This window comes from Schistocerca nitens, chromosome 5 (genome assembly GCF_023898315.1).
Source record: "Schistocerca nitens isolate TAMUIC-IGC-003100 chromosome 5, iqSchNite1.1, whole genome shotgun sequence".
Lineage (NCBI taxonomy): Eukaryota > Metazoa > Arthropoda > Insecta > Orthoptera > Acrididae > Schistocerca > Schistocerca nitens.
The window spans coordinates 393,125,796-393,148,618 of NC_064618.1; the positions used below are offsets into that span (position 1 = coordinate 393,125,796).

The following is a 22,823-nucleotide window of genomic DNA, read 5'->3' on the forward strand; positions in this document are numbered from 1 at the left end:
AAACACTACTATTAATAGCAATAGTCCTGGCGGAAAATGTCATTTCTAAATTACGGCATTCAGCTGTTATGCAGTAAAATCATTGTGTATGAATAGTTTCTTCTAATGACCACTTTACGCAGCAACTATATAAATATTTTTTTATAAGCTAAACTCCTTCTTGTTGCTACGATACTGGTATTTAATTACTCAGGCGCGTTTTGTCTTTCTTACGAAAGGTGTTTTCAGTTATTTTTTTAATAGTAGAAAACTTTATTTTTGCACATTAACGCCCTGTGATTCTTTAGCTTCTCCCAGCGTATTTGTTGACAGACCGGTTCAAGAGCGTTCTGTTCTAACAATATTTTTTCTACGTAAATAAAATTGTAATTACAGTAATTTTGTCTGTCCTGTGAATTTCTGTGAATACGCGACATAAAACACAAAAATTGTTAGGACAGCACAAAATATTTAAGTACCAATACTGCAGCAAGAAAATGGCGTTTTGTATGTAAAAGAATATTTACGTATGACTTGTTCAGTTATCCAGCTTCAGGTCTACATGCTTCAGCAAGGGAAACTGCCTTTGCTTCGTTTCTATCTTGCATAGGTTTTATTACGAGACAAGGAGGGAATACTGGGATTTCTACAATCAGGCTATCACATGTGGAAAAGCGCAATGGACTAACCTTTTGTGAACCCTTAAAAATTTTATCGTTTGGTACGATAGTATTGTGTTTCAGTCTATAAGTCAAACAGCCAAAGTGGATGTTTGTATCTTTTTCTCATTATCTCCCTAATCGTCTTTCTCACTGTCTTGGTATTGCCTACGATGCAGTGTGTCATGTGTAAGGGGAGAGATACGGCAGGAGGGAGATAAGCGCCAGGGTATCTTACTCACATTAATCTCGTAGCATAATAATACTTCTGGTAAGATACAGGTTGTATTTGGATTCATCTGACGTTGCTCAAAGAACCTTGCTCATTGTTGACAGGATTCTCCGCTGCCACATGGTTAAATACCGAGTAATTTGGTGCAGATGCGTTAACCGATACTGTCAATGGTGCGTGACACATTAATTTCGATATGATACTATATTATTCAGCTGCCCACTATGTTATGACGGATGTAATGCTGTGCTCATGAACAAGTAATCAAAACTTACAAAACAAATTACACGACGACACCAACCAACTTTTAGGAAACACGTACTGTCAGCGGTAATACGCTTCTGCGGAGGTAAAGTGGAGAAACACTTCCACAGACCTACTAACGAAAAACTTGTGGTAGTTTCTTTGGTGACGCACAATAAGCGGCTTCCTGTATACGGTGTCTGTATCTTTCTAACACTTACGAACCTTTATCGGTGTTATTGCTCCAGTCGAATTAACGGGATAAAAGTAATGTGTGTGACGCAAAGAGAACGCTATTATTTTGGTTTCAGATTTCGCATATTGCTGTTCTCGTTACAAATCAGGGTAGTAAACACTGTCGAAGTCTCTGGCCAGTTATACGTAGAAACTGCAACACCTTTGCGTCGCAGACTTGGGTTGCACGCAGAGTGTTTGCTTTTGATTTTTTTTTTCTCTTCTATATTACAACTGCAACCGACAGAATCCTTATCGATGCAAGTAAGAGGAGAAGGATCACTATGTTTAGTTACGCTGTATGTGCTTTAAAAGCCAGAAATAAGTGAATCACCTCCTGTGCTTCTTCGCGGTAGAGGCGCACGCGGAAATAAAAACGTACAAACAACCCACAACAATAGCAATAAGAGCGGGACGGAAGAGATACATGTGGTGGGGCGAGAGAAGTGCCATGCATGCAAACCAGGGGAGGAGTGTGTGCTCGCTGTAGGGGTCCCCCCACTGTCTCCCCCCCCCCCCGCTCTCGGTGACTCAGAGTAGCTCACTCTGATCGCCAGCCGGCTTAATCTCCAATGCATTATTCAGAGAGCAGCCACGCATAATGCACACCGGTGCATCCCGACCCTGTCTCCCCTATCCCCGCACTGCTCGCACCAGCAACGCCAGTCTTTGTGACACCGTGGTTGTTCTACCTCTGCTCTCTTCCGTCAACTTCTCAAAGAAGTTTTATGGCAAATGTGTTGTGTTCTGAGCAGTAAAACTATGCATCTGCAAACAAACAAATCTTTTCCATGTCATATTACTTGTTTCTTTATTAATTTAAATTTTGTATGCATCGTTACTTAAGATGCAACAGGTAACCTGCGCTCCAAGTTTTTCGGTCACATAATTCCTATTAGTACTACAAATAGTTCCACATGTCTCCATAGAACGACAGCACTGAGCCTTTGACTATAAACGGTGATTTAGCTAAGCTGCTCACATTAAATATTTCCAGAATCGTTTAACGGTTCTTAATTTAGTATTTTCCCAGATTTAATGCAAAAAAGTTCTCACTAAACGAAATATAGGACATAGATACATTTATTACGGAACTACTGGTATCAAGCTTACTTTTTGTTGTAACATGCGCCACAAGTGTCGTAAATCTCAAAGAGGCGTATTCAACGGCGTTTAAAACTGAGAAATCCGGTAGATATTATTTTAAAAATTGCAGTGTTTAAAATTTAGCAGTTATCTGCTTTGAAGACCAAACCGATTGCTATTTTATGTAGAAGCTTGTGATTTAATATCCAAAAGAGAAAATACCTTACGTTCGATATGAAGGAAGCAGGGTTACATCACAAATGTTCCAGTCTGGATGGGGTGCAGAAGAATTGTAGCTTTCTACTCTCGCTGTTAGTTGACGAATATCGAGTGCATGTTACTTTAAAAAAGTCTTGATACCGACATATCTGTAAGTAATATAGCAGTGACAAGAGACTGTAAGCCTTTTGATAAGGATCTTCTTAAAAGACATGTGTGTGGAAACAGATTAAGATATCTCAAAAGGTTCCGAAAATTTTACCTGAATCACCCTGTATATTCTCAAATATTTGATGTCTTGATCACATTCGTAGAATGGGTAGGCTAAGAAGCCTGTCGTGTGTAGGTATCTCTGTACATCAGATTGCTTTATACATTAGTATTACACTCTTACTAACGCATCGTGGGATAATTCCGTTTACCTTCTTAATAACGTATCGTGAGATAATTCTGTCGCTCCTTTAAAACCTTGCTGTTGGAGCGAAACCCAATGAAGTTCACTCAGCACAAATCTATGTTCATCGGCAAGTGGAACTATAGAAATTAGAGGTAACAGGTGTTATTTCAACTGTTTCCCGCGGGGGAGATAATGTGTCGGATGCGACTTTATTAGTTTGCTCGTCAAACAGACCAGAATTAAATTGCCGTTACTGGTAGATGCTTGCTCACACTCCGATTGTAAGGCTAAACAATTCGGTACAACAACACCCAGAGATTCAGATTTAACTTACCGACATACTTTAGGCATCAGAAACGAAGACAGAAGAAAACCTATTTCGAATTGCCTCATTTTATTCAGAAAATTTCCCTCGAAGTAAGATATGTGGGTACAATACATATTATTGCTGTAGATACTGAGGATTATAAGTCTTCATCTCCAATCCGTGGCTGTACTTTACAAGGGCACAATATATTTAGCTCCAGAACCAGAAGAACTTCCGAATAATAAAGGAATCCAGAACAGATTGCGTCAATAAACTATGCTGCCTCCTTCACATAGTAGACTACAACCTGTTTCTTCTTCACTGAAGCTCTCTACTTCTCAATCGGGAGGAATCCAGAGCCAGAGTAGTGTTGTTTGTGTTCTGCATCGCCATAAATATCATCCGTACCATATCAGTCTCCACAAAGAATTAATTGGTACGGATCGTATACGTCGCATTGAATTCTGCCGACGGGCTCAACTTCAGATTCAGAGGGATGACACATTTATTAATTTGATTTTATTTGCTGACGAGGCTACAATCACGAACCATGGAAATGTTAATTTGCATAACATGCATTATTGGGCAACTGAAATCCATGCTGGCTGCGGAAAGTTGCACACCAAAAGCCGTGGTCGGTGAATGTATGGCGTGGGATTCTGGAGGACAGAATTATAGGCCCCTATTTCATCGAAGGAAATCTTCATGGTAGGACGTACACCACATACCTGCAAGAAACATTAAGTATGTTATTGGAAGAAATACCTTTAGGAACAAGGAACAGAATGTGGTATCAACACGATGGGTGTCCGGCACATTTTTCGCTGATGGCTAGAAATGAGTTTCAGAGACGATTCCCAAATCGTTGGGTTGGACTCGGAGGAGATGTGTCGTGGCTGGCTCGTTCGCCAGACTTGACGCCTCTGGATTTTTTCTTGTGGGGACTCGTAAAAGTGCCGATGTGATAAGGAATACCACTCAATCCATGATCAGAAGATTGCAGCACTGCACTGATACCAATGGTCATCACTTCGAACTGCTCCTGTAAATGGACGTTTATGCCACCTTTGTGACCTTCGTTTAACTTCAAAAACCTTACTGTTACACATCACTGGGTTCGTCTCGATAGCCGGTATCAGAAAATAAGTACCAAACTATAGCATCCCATAAAAAAAAGTGGACCTTCATATCTCTGAAGCGACCCCATCTACCTGCAAAAAGCCAGCATCATATTATGGTCCCCGTTGCCCCTTGCAACTTTTGTCCCACGAACTTTTTCCACTGCTATTACTTTCGGAGTAATTCTTGGTGGCAATAGTTAGTGACTCACCCTGTATTCTTGCCTTTTTATACATTCTTGCTCTGTTTTTCAATTCATACATATCATATTAAGTTCTTCCTTTATAATATCTTTGTGTATTTGATCTTTGAGATACATCGTACCTTAAGAACTTCATTTTAGCCCACGTATTCATGTTTTGTCGTTCTTAGTCGATTTCTACGGTTCACTTCCAAATGTTATTATAGGGTCAGCGATTACTTCATAAAATTTTAACCTTGGATCCTTCCTTCTCTTACCACCAGAATTCTGTTTGTAGTGTCGCTTATTTGAAACTTATTCGTGGTTTTAGCGACGTCGTTTTTTCTGTAGTAACTTCAACTGTGAAATGTAGTTACGACCAGACGATTTTGATTAGGGACTGCTCTTACGTATCAAAAGATCACACAGAGAACACAGCAGCAGCCTAATGTGATTACTACTCGCTGTAATAGGAGCAACGTCGTTTTTTTTCCCTCTCCTCTCCATTTCTGTTTGCCGGGAATGAAAAGGATCGGACGCATAACGAGTTTCCGGAGATCCGGCCCGATAACAAACGAATCTGCTACCCTGCGGCATCGCCGGTGATTAATGAAGTGCTCGCCTTCGTACAGAATTAACAGCACGTATGCGCCATGAAAAATCAATTAACTTTTTAAGTTACTTTCCGTTATGTAAGTTATCGCAGAGGTGGAGAGAGGGTAGTCTCCAACTATTATTAAGCCCACGTGCATCATGGAATTCCAAAACACACTTTTAGATAAGTTTACTGTAACCAAAAGGAACAGCATCCAGTGCATGGAAGTGCCTAGGAGTAACATAAGTACACTAACACACTTTCAGCTATATATGTCACAATCAGTGCTTAAGGATTGTAATTCGTGAAGCTACCGCGATTTGAATTATCTGTCTGATTCGGTTTTTAAGCTCAAAATGGTTCAAATGGCTCTGAGCAACATGCGACTTAACTTCTGAGGTCATCAGACGCCTAGAACTTAGAACTAATTAAACCTAACTAACCTAAGGACATCACACAAATCCATGCCCGAGGCAGCATTCGAACCTGCGACCGTAGCGGTCGCTCGGCTCCAGACTGTAGCGCCTAGAACCGCCTGTCCGGTTTTTAAGTACTGCCTGCCAGAGTTCACAGTCGGCAAGCCGACGAGTCTGGGAAATGAAAGAAAAGAATAAATGTTACTTTACCTAAGCATACACTCAAAGAGCCACAATAGAGCGCATGGCGGAAGATATTTTGCACCAATTTCCGTGTATGTAACAAGGGAAAATGAATGTATTTCTCTGTACGCGCAAGATCCCTATGTCCGATACCCCAGAATTGTTACACATACCACTTCGAGCACTGGATTTCTAAATTCACTAATGTATCGTGGGGACATAGTCACCCTCTGCCAACAAATTACGTTTACTTTCACTGAATATCCTTTTACACTTTCGGGTAATATCCTACTGCACTTTCGTATCGGGTATAACGACCTGTTTCCATCCTGGCAGCGCGAATTTCTATGACGTGTCCCTTGAGACCAACTTGGTAAGAACTCCAAACAATACAGCGGTACTCTAGAACAGATTGAACTAGTGTGTTGTGTATTGTTTTCTTAAAGGTACGTTTGGACTGGCTATAGAAATTGAATACTGCCGAGCATACAGCGCAGCAATTTGTCGGGCAACAATGCCGTCTAAACTAATTGCAACCACATGTCGGCAACATTACCGTCCAATTATGCCCGGCAACGGTTGTGCCAATACATTTCCGGGCCATAAATGTTTACAAGGGCCACAGTATTGCCGAGAAATAAATAAAGCGAGCTCCTGGAAGTAAGTACGGCTCTCCTACATTTGCATTCTACAAGAGAAAACAATGAGATAAATTGGGCTTTGTGGATTCGTGATTTTTTATAAGTAAGCGAACTGCTACCGAAATTTTAACTCTACAACTGATGATGGATACACACATCTCCCACAATACTGAAACGCTATTTAAATTTATTGTAAAAGCTATTGGTCCATTAATCGATAAGTCCAAAAACCAGCGTGAAAGATTGTATACGACTTGACAACCTGACAGCTGTAACCCTTCCGTTTTTGACTGTTGATGGTTCAGACACAAGTTTGATGTGCCTCTTTAAAGTACACTTATCTCTGATATGCATCTTTGTACCAAACTTTGCAATGCTTTCGAGGTATCAAATGTTTGTGTTAATATTTTGCTGTCGGTCGTCAGTACAATAGGAGGACCATAAATTTCATATATGTGATACATCTACGACTGTTTCGGGACGTGAAAGTAATGTATACGAAAACACTAATCAAAAAAAGACAGATTGCAGTTTACTGTCCACGAACACGAAACCAATGTGATGAACCTTAAAAACGTTTGAGAGACTTATCATATATAAAACAAAAGAAAAGCTCACTGATGCAGATCTATTGCGACGGTAGCAATGACGTCGTCCTTTTTCAGACTGCTACCTTAGTTTGCATTAACTTCTACGTTCCATAGGCCTGGTCATATATGTGCGAATCAAACTGATTTTCCCGCCTCTACATTCTTGGGAACAACAAACAAATCGAGTGTCTACGTACGCGTGCCAACTTTTCGAACCGAAGCGAAAGATTGTTCCATCGCTCCGATTACGTGACTTGCCACTGCAGCACTGTCGGCGTGAGAAAGAAGAAGCAAGGCTGACAGTGAGAAGGAAGCATTTACAGACAAGGACAGACACACATATAACCCAGCCATACGAAATATTGTCCAGCCTTGGTGGATAACACTGGCAACACCTCAGCCATACCTCGGCAACTACTCGTAACAGTTGTTCTACCAGCAATATTGCCGCCGCAAAGTTGTCGTGAATCACAGCAACAGTGCAGCAACGCTGACAGCAACACTATTGTGGCCGCACACTGCCATAATATATCGCCCATATAAATGCACCTTAATATACGCACTGCTCGTTCCTAGAATGGTCCTAGGAGCTGTTAACATTTCTGTCCTACTGAATTCATAAATTGGTTCCATTTCATATCGTCTGGTGTTGTATTTAAACTATGCTACCTATTCCCGGAGTTCACTACTAATGCTGTACTCTGGTATTATCCAGCACTGATGAAAAATTGGAAAGATAAGCATCATTTGGCGAGCGTCGATCTGCTGTCGAAAGTGTGCTGAAGGAAGGGAGCATTTGGACCACTACATCGCTGCTGAGGTACTCACTGTCGTTTGGATTACATGTAGTGCATAGGAATGGCGATCACTGTTGGGATGACATGGTTCCAATATCATACTGTCAGTTTGTTCCTAAAGGTACGGAACGATATGAAGACATGATCCAAATCTGTCTCTTTTAGGACCCAAAGATGCACGACTGCAACTAATGTCGCAAGGCGGGTAGAGATTTAGAAACTGCAACGACTGCTTCGATTTCGAATATTAGCACTATATATATTATGTGAACTTTACATTCAGTCAAATATTTCATATCATGTTAGTGAACGAATGGTAGACAGATTTATCAGAGTTCAAATAGCAAATATTCTCTTACTGGCAGCTGCGTCAGGTCATGTGTAGTCAGTGGCGTCATAATATTTCTCTACCTTGCTGCGGAGCCTGATTACAACATACTCCCGTCACAGGTTGCTTGGAATGTGGACTCTTCGTCCTTGCAGAAGGCATTACCGCTTCTTTTATAAGCTGTCTGTCGTCGCTGATACGTATATATACTGTCATTCATCAAATGGGCCTCTATGAATCACTACCAATACACCTACAGTTAATACTATGGGCCAAAAAATTGTCTATGGTCCACGTATTGCAGAGGGAGGGGCAGTATTACCGGAGTGCTGCCGGTCACGGTTGTCAAGACTCTTCGTGTACCTACAAAACAAGATAGCGAGCAAATGGCGCTCTAAAATGAACTACCTTTGGCTGTCGGCGATCATCAATCACTCAACTCGCTGAAACGTTAAAGCTATTTTAATCAAAGTGTAATCGAAATTTCTCGGCAAGTAATATTTTACAAACAAATCAAATGCTTGAGGTGCTGCCACAAACTACCTATTTCATTGGCAGTTATATGCGCGTATTTGTGCCATATGTAAAACATATTTCTTTTCTTATCACTGTTACTTCTTATTCTGTTCTTTTCTTACTCTGTTATTTAACCACGCGAACTATCACTTCTTTCGGATGAGCGCCCTGTTATATCAACATCATCATCTACATACAGACTCCAAGGCGGAGGGTACCCTGTACCACTACTGCTCATTCCTTCTCCTGCTGCTGTCGCAAATGGAGAGAGGGAAAACGACACATCTTCATTCTTCCGTATGAACACTAATTTCTCTTATCTTTGTCTTCGTGGTCCTTACGCGAAATGTACGTTGGCAGCAGAAGAATCGTTTTGCTGTCAGCCGCAAATGTCGTTCATCTATTTTTTTAACAGTGACACGCGAAAAGAACGGCATTTTCCATCCACGGATTCCCATTTGAATTCACGAAGCGTCTCCGTACTACTCGCAAGTGTTGAACCTTCCAGTAACAAATCTAGCAACACGCCACTGAATTGCTTCGATGTCTTTATTTAATCCGACCTGGTTGGACCCCAACACTTGATCAGTACCCAAGAATTGGTCGTACAAGTGTTCCACACGGGGTCTCCTTCATGGATGAGCCACGGTTTCATATAATTCTCCCAATAAACCGAAGTCGACCATTCGCCTTCCCTATTATCGACCCTGGCGCCACGTCCTTTTAAGAATGTCGTATGAGCCATTTACCTGGAATGGTCCAAAATCTGTTTTGGGTGGTTTATTTGCTTTGAGCAATATGTTTCTAAGGCGGACACGGGAATTCATCACAGATTCTGCCTAACCGGGTGCTGGGAAACGTCTAAGAATCGTACTGACACTGAGAGTAGTAGCACCAGATGAGAATTCGATCCGCATTAGTCTCGCAAGCTACTGCTCTAGAGGAGCAGGCTCGTACCACACATTTAATGATACTATTTCAATGTGAAGAGTAGTAGAGATGGACCGAGCTTCGAACTTGGACCCTTGCTTTTCCGAGCAATGATCTTAAGACCTGGCGATTCAACGAAGTTTCTATCTCGCAGTGACAGTCTACTACTCTCTCAAAGCCACAGAAGTTCTGTCAGAAAGATGCATTATCGTGGACACCAATCTGAATATAAATTGATTCACTCAGGTTCCTTAAAACTTTTTATTTTCTCGCTTTTTTCCAGCAGAGTGTAAAAAAAAAACCACAAGACATCCCAGTAAGAAAAAACAAACGATAAAATAAAAAAATATGTATTTATTGAGAGAAAAACTTGCCAACAGGAAGTATTAAAGACTGTACATTTGTTCACATTTGGAAAACATGTCAATAGCAATACGGGTGGTCGCCTACAGTAAACTAGGCAACCACACGACATAAATCCAAGGAGGACAACGCAGTGTCCTGGACATTAGTCCCTCGTTTCACCACCGCAAGGGGTCTGCGCAGAACACTTATTTTATTACGGTGCCCAGTAGCGGTCAACAGAGTCCTCGGAAGGACTGGACCGTCTTCGTGGAAAGCTGTGACGCGAGCGCCGCCTCGCGCGGGGCCCGAAAGGTCACCGGAGACAAACACTTGGTGCCGGCGAGCCTTTCGCCGAGTCCGGAGCTAAGTGTGCTCTCGGCGGCCGCGGAAATCCCACAATCTGCCGGCTGCGCACGGCTCCCGTCTCCTGCCTCTCGTCCTTCGTTCCTTTTTTCTCCTGAGGGGAGAAAAAAGACGAAGGTCCAGCGGCACTCACGATTGACGCTGAAAAATGAAGAGCTACCTCGTACGACCACAGGCCTATGTGGAAAATGTCGAACGACTTAACGTATACCCTCATTTAGTACTACATTGTTCCAGCAATTGCACCTCCTATTGTCTCGTGAGCCATATTCTTCGTCGGTGTTCCAGAACCCTCAGTGTGTCAGTGAGCATAAATTAAAGCTACACACATCTCACGAAGAGTACAGCGAAACATCGATCTGCAAGAAGTCTGCCTACCACTTCGGGATACTCGACCCTTTATCTCTGAGTTTAAGCTAAGAATCTGGTGGTATTGCGAAATAGAGCAATGTGGCTCAATAGAGCCCACACAGAGGAAGTCGGTGTAGAACTATAATACAAGAAACTACAAAGTTTGCGACTACATTTCTATGCCCACACACATTCACCCACCTCCGCTAAGGCGGGACCTTCCTCTTGTTAGGAGATGCACAAATACACAAAATTTCATCGACTTTCCAACGGTGTGGAAATCGACAGACTGCGCTCTCGATCCCCTTCGTCGTTCAAAGTTAGGAAATTACTTGCCAACAATTTTAACATCACCGTGGCAAAAATGGTGTGGAGCGTCCTCGCCAATATGTGCCTTTGACCTTCCCCCAGTCAGTGACAAACCTGGGCTTCAACTTACACCGTAAAAAAATGGGGTCAATCTCAACAGAACTGCCGATTCGATGGCGAAAGGTAGCTTCACCAGAACATCGACGTGGTGATAACAGACAATCCATCTACCACATTGCAGCATAACGCCTTTCATGGAAAAAGATAAAAAAGGGAAGATGACATAATACGTGGATTCGAGACACTGAGTCGTTAATGAGGGAGAAGAATATTCCTGAAGAGTTATGAAAGAATAGAGAAGACTGGAGGAAAAAATTATACGCTATGTAATCATATGCGCTGGTAACATGTGAAAACATCGTTAAATCAGAAGTATATCCTTTACGGTCATACTATTACCAGTCATCCGACTACGTCACTGTTATCTAAGATGAATACATTGAAAACTATGTTTGTAGCAATGAAGATTTATGTTCATTTGCCTTTTATGTTAACTTCTGAGACCTTTTTATAACTACAATGACATTCGCTACATAAATAAAATTAATAATTGCTAATTATCCGCTACTTATGTGTGCTCTTTCCGGTAACATTAGCAAAAATCGCTACTAATTCAAACCATTTACCATCTCATCCTTACATAGAGTAAAGCTGCCACAACCCGACAATTCATTTGCACACTATAGAGCTTCACGAAGGACGTCCTGCAAGAGATGGTACTTGTATGCCCTTACCTTTCTCCGAACTTCGAACTCACTTGCCCACCAGCCAGTTACAGGCTACGGAAATGGCATGATGTAACCTACGACACACTAACGAACACTCTGCTTCAAAAACTGTACAACAAGAAATATCCTGTCATTATTAGCGAACGACATTTTCATCGTCAGAACTATGAAAATGTCGTTCGCTAATTAGATCGAAACGGCAACTTCGTGATCACGTTTCAAAGCAGTAGAGTCCGTCAACAATCCCGGTGACTGAAACAAGTTCGTTTTCGCTGTTGGAGAAGATCTGATCGTTCTAGTTTGTGTTGTTGTTGTTGATCACGACGACGACGGTGGTGGTGGTGGCAGTGGTGGTGACAATAGCAAAGAGAAGGGTGGGGCCTGGTGCCACTATGTATCATAGATCTCAGAGAGCTTAAAGCAGATTGCAGTTATCGTTATTATTAAGGACAGGTGTCATTTACAAATTATTATGTCTTCTGTCAGTAAATGACACCTAATTCTGACAGCAAGCTTCAGAAAGACATCGTACGATATATCGCAACACAGTAAACGCTACGAACCATATACAGAATGGCGTGGCACATCCACTAGCTGATTTTAGATTATAGGTCCTTTCAAGAAACTTCTAAAAATGAAAACACCGTCAGGGGACAAAACAGTATGGGAGTATTATAGCTCTGCTTTAGACGTATGGCGACGTTGTGTTAACTGCTTCCTTTGCATAAAGTGATGGAAGGCAATGCCAGTTAAGGAGTTGCCGACAAAAAAAATGATTACAGACATTTTAAGGAATAATCGTGGCAAGAACCTGCACAAAAAATTAACGGTAAAGCACATGCGACACGAGAGAATGAGGAACTACCGGTGGGCATACTAAACAGCCAATAAAATCTAAACCATGAATTATCGACAGCCGTAATGGAAAAAATATATTCTTTCCCTAATGAAATTGTTACGCTCTTTGCTGGTAGATCTATTACAAAGTCCTAATTCCACCCTCGGTGGGCATCAAATGGTTGTGAAGATGGCGTCAGGCATGTAGTTTAAAGTGTGGCACCTGTTTGAATTTTTCTATGCATGTTAAAAAATAGGCGTAAGAGAGACAGGAGAGTAGCCCGAACGTTGGAAAAATAGATGCGTTACGTAACTGTACACATGTTTCACACCGTGTTATCTCTCTCGTTATCTCAAGCGAGAGATAGGTTTCCTCTGGAAGGTCGCAACACCATCTGCCGTTAATACGAGCGTACACGCATTCTGATATTTTTAATTACTTTCCTAAAAGATCAAGTTTTTCAACTTCCCAACTTAATATACTACATGTTTTAGTTCAAACTGATGTTTCGTTCAAAAAATTTTACTAGGACATAGTATACCTGCAGTCCTATAATGCTTCCGCGAGTGTCTGATTCCTCAGAAACTGATCAAACATACGTCATATACGTTGTATACGAACCGTTCAGCCTGGGCAACGACTTCTTCTGGAGCATTTTCTTTAATACTGATGCGGTCCAGCGTAAAGCTTTTCAGTTATGTGTGGATAACAGCGTACTTTTCAGGCCCTCGGCATTGCTTTTGTACATCTATGTGTATCACGTGGAAGATATAAGCTTTATGTATTACTTCCTGGAAGCATCTTTACATCCGAACAAAAGACGATTTGTCTTGCTTCTTGTAGACCACGCTCACTAAGAAATTTACGGACCCACCAAAATGCCCACACGACTGTGAAATATCGAGCGAGACGGAACACTAGTTAGTACAATGGTCCCGCCCTCGGGAAGAGCTCGGTTAAAGCTCTATTTGCCTCTCCAATTTCAGGTTTTCAGTGGTTTCCCATGAATCGATTAAGCAAATTTAGGAATGGTTGCTTTGAAAAGGACAAAGTCGATAACCTTTCACAACCCGACAACGGGCCCCGACTTAACCAAACTCGTAGTCATCGGCATCACAATTATTAGTGCTCCAGGTTATTATGCCTTGGTCGAATAGATTTTACTTTAAAACTCAACGTTTCGTCCCCATCTTCGGAGGACATTTTCAAGGGGGATCGTAGCTTCTTCGAATGTCCGATTCATATCCCCGCTCGGACATTCAAAGAAGCTACAATCCCCCCTGAAAATGTCATCCGCAGATGGGGACGAAACGTGGGGTTTTAAGGTGAAATCCATTCGACCGCGGCATAATAGCCCGAATATTTTATTAACTGCGACATTTCCGGCCGTCAAAGTTTACATTTTACTATCATCGATACATTAAATTTAAATCTACGATCCGTCTTTTTTTGGTCCGCAGCTACGTACTTAACGAAAATTCGTTATCGATACGTACCACGAAGGAAGTATCTGAATGGAACGGAAATGGGAAATGTGTAAGTGTGGTGTACATGTACAGAAAATAAATGGTAACAATTTTAAAAAATAGATTATTTATTCAAGAAAAAGAGCTTCATAAGTTGACTAAGTCAATAACGAGTTGGTCCACCTCTGACCATTATGCAAGCATTTATTCAGTTTCGCATTGATTAATAGACTTGTTGGATGTCCTCTTGAGGGATATCGTACAAAATTCGGCGCGTTAGATCGTCAAAATCCTGAGGTGGTTGGAAGGCCCACCCCATAATGCTCCAAATATTGTCAACTGTGGATAGATCCGGCGACCTTGCTCGCCAAGATAGGATTTGGCAAGCACGAAGACAAGAAGTAGAAACTCTCCCCATGTGCGGGCTGAAATTATTTTGATGAAATGTAGGCCAGGATGGCTTGCAATGAGGGGCAACAAAACGGGGCGTAGAATATCGTCGACGTACCGCTGTGCTGTAAGGAGGGCGCGGATGACAACCGAGGGCTCCTGCAGTCAAATGAACTGGCTCCTCAGACACCCACTACTGATAGTCGGTCTGTATGGCGGGCGACAGTCAGGTCAGTATCCCACCCTTGCCCGGGAAGTCTCCAGACAAGTCTTCACTGGTCTTTGGGGCTCAATAAATTCGTAGCGGAACTAATCATTGAAGACCATTCTACTCCAGTCAATGACGTTCCAGGCCAGGACTACGATTTTACTCATCCTCAATGAAATCGTGAATGAGCATCTCACTCAGCTGCCTCAACCGATTTAATTTCAGTGACATGAAATCGAAGGAGGCAGTAAGAATGAAATAAGTGAAAAATATCAGTGCGCCGTGAATAGCTGAAAGAGCCGGATCTGCTGATATTCGCGAGCAGTCGCCTTAAACAGTAGGCTACCTGTGCTCGCCTATAGGATCCACTCAAAATTCATCAATATTGAAGTTTCCTCTTACGATTTCCAAGCAATACAGCCAGAGAATCTCTCTTCGAGAATAGCACCAACACTGGAACGGTTATGGAGAATCGCACCCCCAGAAGAACGACTATGGCGGAGAGCCGTGGTTCTCACTGTATGCATCTCCATTGATTCGGTTCACCATATTTCAATAAATTTAAATCAGCCGTTATATACAACCCCGCAGAGAGCCTCCATCACCTCGGCTGCTCTGAAGATCCCATTTTGGAATAGGGAAATAATAATGCTTCTTCGACTGTAATTGAACGACACAACTGTAACAACAAAAGTTCGAGTCAGGCCTGAAGATTTGACAGTCTAATGATTAAGGCGACTGCTTGGTTTGTTTCCATTTAAGATACTCAAACAGGTTAAGGAACTGTGCATTAGTAATAACAAGCTATAAGGTTTACTCGAAGATGGCCGTCTGGTCGTCAGAAATATCGAGGGAAGAAATCGATATCATCCGGCTGCAATCCTGAAAATTCACGGAGAGGAGACTTTTTTCAAAAGAAATGGGGCTAATTTTTTTCTCTAAACTCAGAGCAGCTTTCCCGTGCGTGTCTGCAACCAATTTCAGGTTTGATTGTTGCTCTTGGTAAGCAGTCCTGCTACTGTGATTTAATGGAAATTTACAGACACGCTGAAACGATACATGCTGTCCGGCGAAAATCACAAGCGATTCCCACGAGGAAACGTTCCCTTTACAGCAGTCGACAAGTAAGGGCTTTACGTTCGGATCGAGAACTGAGCCTCCGGAAGGGAGGGCGGGATCATGTCCGGCCGCACACGCGGTGGGCAGGTGCGGGAGAAAAGTTAATTTACACAGGTTCCGGCGGCGCGGCGGCAGCTGCTCGGGGGAAGCCGGCAAAAACTCCGGTCCTCACGCCGGAGAAAATGATGACAATACAAGCGAGCGCTTCCTCCGACAATTTCACGGGTGGCCGGCAGTGGGCAACAATACTCAGCACGCACTCAGCCAGCTTGTTAGGAGGAGAACGATTAGTCACACGTGCGACTTCGCGACATCTGAAGATGAGCGACCTCTCTCTTCGGCAAGTAAGGACTTATCAAACTGGTTTCTTCTACACTAACAATGCAGCTCCTAAGTGCTGTGTGTGAGTGACAGGTTTCTTGACACAAGTTGAAGAAGGAAGCAAGATAATGGATTAACTTCCCGTCGGCGACAAGATCTTAAGAGACGAAGCATTTGCTCCGACAGCCAAGCTTCCGAAGGAACCACCCAGGCATTCGTCTGAAAAAGGCAAGTCTGGATTAGGGGACGGTGGCTTCAACCCTATCCTCTCGAATGCGACTCTTAGTGCTTAAACTACCGCACAACCTCGCAATTTAAAGCGCAACGTGTTTTGAGCCTGTAGTAACAACTGAAAATTTGTGCCTTGATCATTAGGCTTTAAGAAAAAAAATGTTCAAATATGTGTGTGAAATCTTATGGGACTTAGCTGCTAATGTCGTCAGTCCCTAAGCTTACACACTACTTAACCTAAATTATCCTAAGGACAAACACACACACACCCATGCCCGAGGGAGGACTCGAACCTCCGCCGGGATCAGCGGCACAGTCCATGACTGCAGCGCCCCAAACCGCTCGGCTAATCTCCGCGCGGCAGGCTTTAAGAGCCAGACTCAAAATTTCAGGCCAGACTCAAATTTTCATTGTCCACCTTCGATTTCTGGACAGTACGAAAATGGTTCAAATGGCTCTGATTGCTATGCGACTTAACTTCTGAGGTCATCAGTCGCCTAGAACTTAAAACTAATTAAACCTAACTAACCTAAGGACATCACACACATCAGATGTTATCCCAAGCAGTACGTGGAAATAACATCACTGCTGGAATGGAGTCCGTGGTGTGCCCTTACACAACCGATATACACTGGCTAAAAACAACCAGACACCTATTAGCGGACAGTAATATGGGCTGTGTCCACCCTTCGCCTTTATGACGCCTTGAACTCTGCTGGCGGGACTTTCAACGAGGTTTCTGAATGTCTGTAGAAGAATGGCAGCCCATTCTTTCTCAAGAGCCGAAAACTTAGAAGGTAGTGAGGTTGGGTGCTGGGATCTGGGGCAAAGTCGACGTTCAGCGAACTGTTCCTCTATTGTACGCAAGACATAGTTCTGTAAAATGTGTTCATACCCTTCTCCATTTAGCGTTTTCTTAAGCATAATACGGGGACCATATCGTAACCACGAAAACACCCCCCCCCCCTTTCCGTAACTGTTGGCACTACGTACGATGACAGGTAAAATTCTCCACGCATTCGCCAGATCCAAACCTTTCCATCGGATTGTCAAAGGGTACAGTGTGATACGTCACTCCAAATCACTCGTTTCCAGTCATCCACTGTCCAGCACTGCCTACAGAAATTTGTAGCTTATGAGGAGCAGCTCCGTCATTGTACCTGATTGTTGTTAACTCCCCACGGACAGTAATGGGCTAGCTGGACTGCTGATAGCACTTTTGCTCTCAAAAATCATTCCTTCCGCTGATTTCATGCGCTTTTTTACAATCATCGCCTGCAATGCTCGACGGTCCCTGTCCGTCAGAATATGAGCTGATCTTGGTTTAGCTGTGTTTCACTTCAGACTCATATCACAAACCATCGACCTGGGCAGTTTGAGAACGGTTGAAATGTTCCTGGTGGACTTCATACTCAGGTGATATTCAATGACCAATTCACGTTTGGTGTCACTGAGCTCTCCCGACCAACCCATTCTGCTGATACTGCTTCTCTGCTAACTATACAATACTCCCCGCCAGCTTTTATAATGCGGTGTGCGCCTCTCGTGATATCTAGTGCCGGCCGTGGTGGCCGAGCGGTTCTAGGCACTTCAGTCTGGAACTGCGAGGCCGCTACGGTCGCAGGTTCGAATCCTGCCTCGGGCATGGATGTGTGTGATGTCCTTAGGTTAGCTAGGTTTAAGTAGTTCTAAGTTCTAGGGAACTGATGACCTCAGACGTTAAGTCCCATAGTGCTCAGAGCCATTTGATACCTAGTGGTCAACCGCGCATTACGCAGACGTGTCCTCATACTTTCCAACACATAGCGTATATTAAACGAATTAAATGCGCTAAAATGAAATGAACTGAGGATAAAACTGCATTTACTTCATTTCATAAAGACTCCTTGTGGTAGCGCACGACACGGTACGGTTCTCCAGACTCCATTTCCTTGGTGATGCTATTCCCGAGTATACCGCGCGAGACCTGCTGCTAGTAGTGTTCGGACGTCTTAAGTGGAAACATCAGTGAGAATGAAAGTTCGAGCTACATCTGATGGTGTGCTCAGACAGCCTAATGGTTAAGGCGATTGCTCGCTATACACAGGATATATGGGTTCGAGTTTCGGTCTGGTACAAATTTTCAATGGTCATGGCTGAGTCAAAATTCTTTACGGTGTATCAAGCAAGGCCGCGCGGGATTAGCCGAGCGGTCTGGGGCGCTACGGTCGTGGACTGTGCGGCTGGTCCAGGCGGATGTTCGAGTCCTCCCTCGAGCATGGGTGTGTGTGTGTTTGTCCTTAGGATAATTTAGGTTAAGTAGTGTGTAAGTTTAGGGACTGATGACTTAGCAGTTAAGTCTCATAAGATTTCACACACATTTGAACATTTTTTTATCAAGCGAGATTGTGCGTTAGTTAAAACATTCGAATAAGATTCCAGAAGAGCTGAGCTAATACCACCGTCCGCTAAACTTTCCCAACAACGATTCAGGCGAATGCAGGCTTTGACCCTTTGGGAGGAAACGACCTCCCTCTTTTCCAATCCTTGTACTATCACAGCTTGCTCCATCTCTAACGACCATTTCATCGACGGGAAAAAAATCCATTTGGTTTAATGAATGGCATATCTCATCAAATAGAATAACTTTCCTAATGTTTGTGCTATAAAAGCGCTTCCCTAATGTTTGTGCTATAAAAGCACATGCTCCATTTCTAACGATCTTTTCATCGACGGGACAAAATTTCCATTTGGTGTAATGAATGACAAAATGGCTCTAACCACTATGAGACTTAACATCTCAGGTTATCAGTCCCCTAGAACTTAGAGATACTTAAACCTCACTAACCTAAGACATCACACACATCCATGCCCGAGGCAGGATTCGAACCTGCGACCGTAGCGGTCGCGCGGTTCCAGACTGAAGCGCCTAGAACCGCTCCGCCACAACGGCCGGCGGTTGATGGGTCACGTCATCCGTAAACAACCCTTTTCAATCTACCCTAGGCATGTTCGATTGGGTTCATGTCTGGAGAACATGCTGGCCACTCTAGTCGAGCGATGTCGTTATCCTGAAGGAAGTCATTCACAAGATGTGCACGATGGGGGCACGAATTGTTGTCCATGAAGACGAATGCCTCGCCAATAAGCTGCCGATATGGTTGCACTATCGGTGGGAGGATGGCATAAACGGATCCTACAGCCGTTACGGCGCCTTCCATGACCATCGGCGGCGTATCTCGGCCCCACATAATGCCACCCCAAAACAGCAGGGGAAGTCCACCTTGCTGCATTCGCTGGACACTGTGTCTAAAGCGTTCACCCCTGACTGGGTTGCATCCAAATAGGTCTCCGACGATTGTCTGGTTGAAGGCATATGCGACACTCATCTGTGAAGAGAACGCCATGGCAATACTGAGCGGTCCATTCGGCATATTGTTGGGCCCATCTGCACCGCGCTGCATGGCGTCATGGTTGCAAAGATGGGCCTCGCCATGGACGTCTGGAGTGAAGTTCCGCATCATGCAGCCTGTTGCGCACAGTTTGAGTCTTAACACGACGTCCTGTGGCTACATGAAAAGGATTATTCAAGATGGTGGCGTTGCTGTCAGGGCTCCTCCAAGTCATAATCCGTAGGTAGCGATCCTTGAGCGGCCTGAGCGAGCCATGTCATCGACAGTTCCTGTCTCTCTGTATCTCCTTCATGTCCGAACAACATCAATTTGGTTCACTCCGAGACGCCTGGACACTCTCCTCGTCGAGGGCCCTTCCTGGCACAAAGTAACAATGCGGACGCGATGGAACCGCGGTATTGTATGTCTAGGCATGGTTGAACTACAGACAACATGAGCCGTGTACCTCCTTCCTGGTGGAATAACTGGAACCGATCGGATTTCGGGCCCCCTGCGTCTAATAGGCGCTGCTCATGCATGGTTGTTTACATCTTTGGGCAGGCTTAGTGACATCTCTGAACAGGCGCTGTGTCTGTGATAAAAAATCCACAGCCAACGTCTATCTTCAGGAGTTCTGGGAACCGAGGTGATGCAAAACTTTTTTTATGTATGTAGTTGCACTGAACTTTCAGAGCACACTCCCAACCTTACCTAATACATATTTTATGTGTTCGTCTAGTCTCATACAGCTTCTTAGTATTGCACTACCTATTTAAAGGATGTGCCGGCCGGTGTGGCCGTGCGGTTCTAGGCGCTTCAGTCTGGAACCGCGTGACCGCTACGGTCGCAGGTTCGAATCCTGCCTCGGGCATGGATGTGTGTGATGTCCTTAGTTTAGTTAGGTTTAAGTAGTTCTAAGTTCTGGGGGACTAAAGACCTCAGATGTTAAGTCCCATAGTGCTTAGAGCCATTTGAACCCATTTTAAAGGATGTGATAGATGTTCACTACTATCCTTGTCATGGGGTACTATTGGGTTCTTTCTCTCCCACTTAAACGCATTTAAAGAGAGCTACCGACTGAAAGCATGCTGGCAAATAAGTAGCTCTTTTCACCGTTGTAGCTTTAAAACACTTTTTCCCCTTAGCGTCTAACTGCAGACTGACAGGACCTGAAACTTGCGTAATGCATGTATAAGAGTTTGTTAGTTTTTTGATAATTTATTTGCATCGAAAACGATGTACTAACGCCGAAAACCACGTAAAAAGCAACCACCGCTTGGCGATCCCATTTCCTCCGAACCGCGAAATCTAACGGCACACTCCGCAATTCGTTTGTCGTTTCTTAAGCGTTTTCTTCTTTCGGGTCTTCAAGTTCCCAACTCTCAAGAAAGAGTCCGGAAAAAAATTATAAGCCTCGTCTTTGTTTCAGTGTTCAAAAGCGGTGACACCACGTCAGTCGCGGATTTCCTCGCGTTTGCGACCTAGATGCACGAGAATTTCTAAAAGTAAGTTACACTTTATTACAGCAGGCCAAGTAACTTTTATTGAAAGCTAAACTACACTTCACAGTGACATAGATTTTTCAACACAGCCACCAAGAAAATGTAAACAACGGTCGGACCGTTGTTCAGTTTCACAGCTATAGAAATGTGCTCCTTAATCCCAGAGCCATTCGAGAACCCCTGTGTGATATTCCTCACAGCTGGAAAATCTCTTTCCGCTAGACGTTCTGGAAATTGCTTGGTCCATGATTTGGGCTTCCCAATCAGCAACACCACCGTCTGTGCGACCTTGGACAACTTGTTCGCTTCAGATTTTTCTTGCCAAAGAATCGTTGTGCCCCGCATACTTCAACTTCCAAGTACGCATTCAGATGCTGCGGTATTTCACTCTTACACTGTGATGCAACTGTTATCTGTATGGCAGCAGAACTATGTCTGCAGAAAACCCAAAACGTATACTCTCTTCTCGCGCAATGATCTTAGCGTGGGACAGCATTTGTAACTTACTAACCGTAGTTTCTACGTATTGCTGCTTGCTTTCTTTCTTATCTGTTCACTCCATCAAAACTTTCTGGGCCTCTTAGTTTATAGTTACATTTCAGTGTCAAACTTGGCGTGATACTCAACATTATGTAGTGTATGTTATGCATAACACGCTGAATTTCATGAAACCCAGTCTGTGAAAGATACGTTCTGCCACAGTATCGATACCTGCCCCAACTGAGTGACTGACGCAGGATAGGCCTTTGGGAGCGACTGAAGCGTTGCCTCTCAGATTTTTAACTACTTCGATGGCCAAATAAGTCGTGAAAACTACTCATAATCTTCTTCGAAACTAACTGCGGATCATCTCGGTACTGCTGAGATGCAGATTTGTTATCTGCAAGAAATGTGTGCGAACCTTGGAAACTGTTTCTTAATTTTGAGAAACGTAAAGGTGCGCACTTTACAAAACCTTAAAAGCTATGAATGACAAATGAAACACAGTCCTATCAAACAAATATCTCGGTGGGTAATGTACATAGGAAGTTACGGTTCCTTGATAGCACACCGAAAAGCCGCACTTGGTTACAAACAAGATTACCTATAAAAAGCTTGTCGCATTTCGAATTAAATTACATATGGATCAGGAATTTGAAGATTGCGGAAAATGGAGGAGAAATATTGGGAAAAATAGAGAAGACTGAATGAGTAGACAGGATAAGGTTCAAATGGCTCTGAGCACTATGGGACTTAACAACTTAGGCCATCAGTCTCCTAGAACTTAGAACTACTTAAACCTAACTAACCTAAGGACATCACACACACCCATGACCGAGGCAGGATTCGAACCTGCGACCGTAGCAGTCCCGCGGTTCCGGACTGCAGCGCCTAGAACCGCACGACCACCGCGACCGGCACAGGATAAGGACTTATGAAGTGGTCGAAAGAGATAAGCAAACATGCATTCTCCTGAAGGCGATCAGAAAGTGGAAAGCAGACTAAGGTGGACACATTCTCATAAAAAATTTGTAAATTAAACTATCACTGGAGGAAAATACAAAGGGAACAGAATCAGAGGCAGAAGAT

The 22,823-nt window shown here is 43.4% G+C and overlaps 1 protein-coding gene across 4 annotated transcripts in view; it reads right to left on the reverse strand.

Annotated features, from left to right (window-relative positions):
* The window catches only part of LOC126260109 (segmentation protein cap'n'collar), a 426,742-nt gene that overhangs the window by 253,496 nt on the left and 150,423 nt on the right, over positions 1–22,823 (reverse strand). The gene's annotated exons all lie outside the window — the stretch shown is intronic.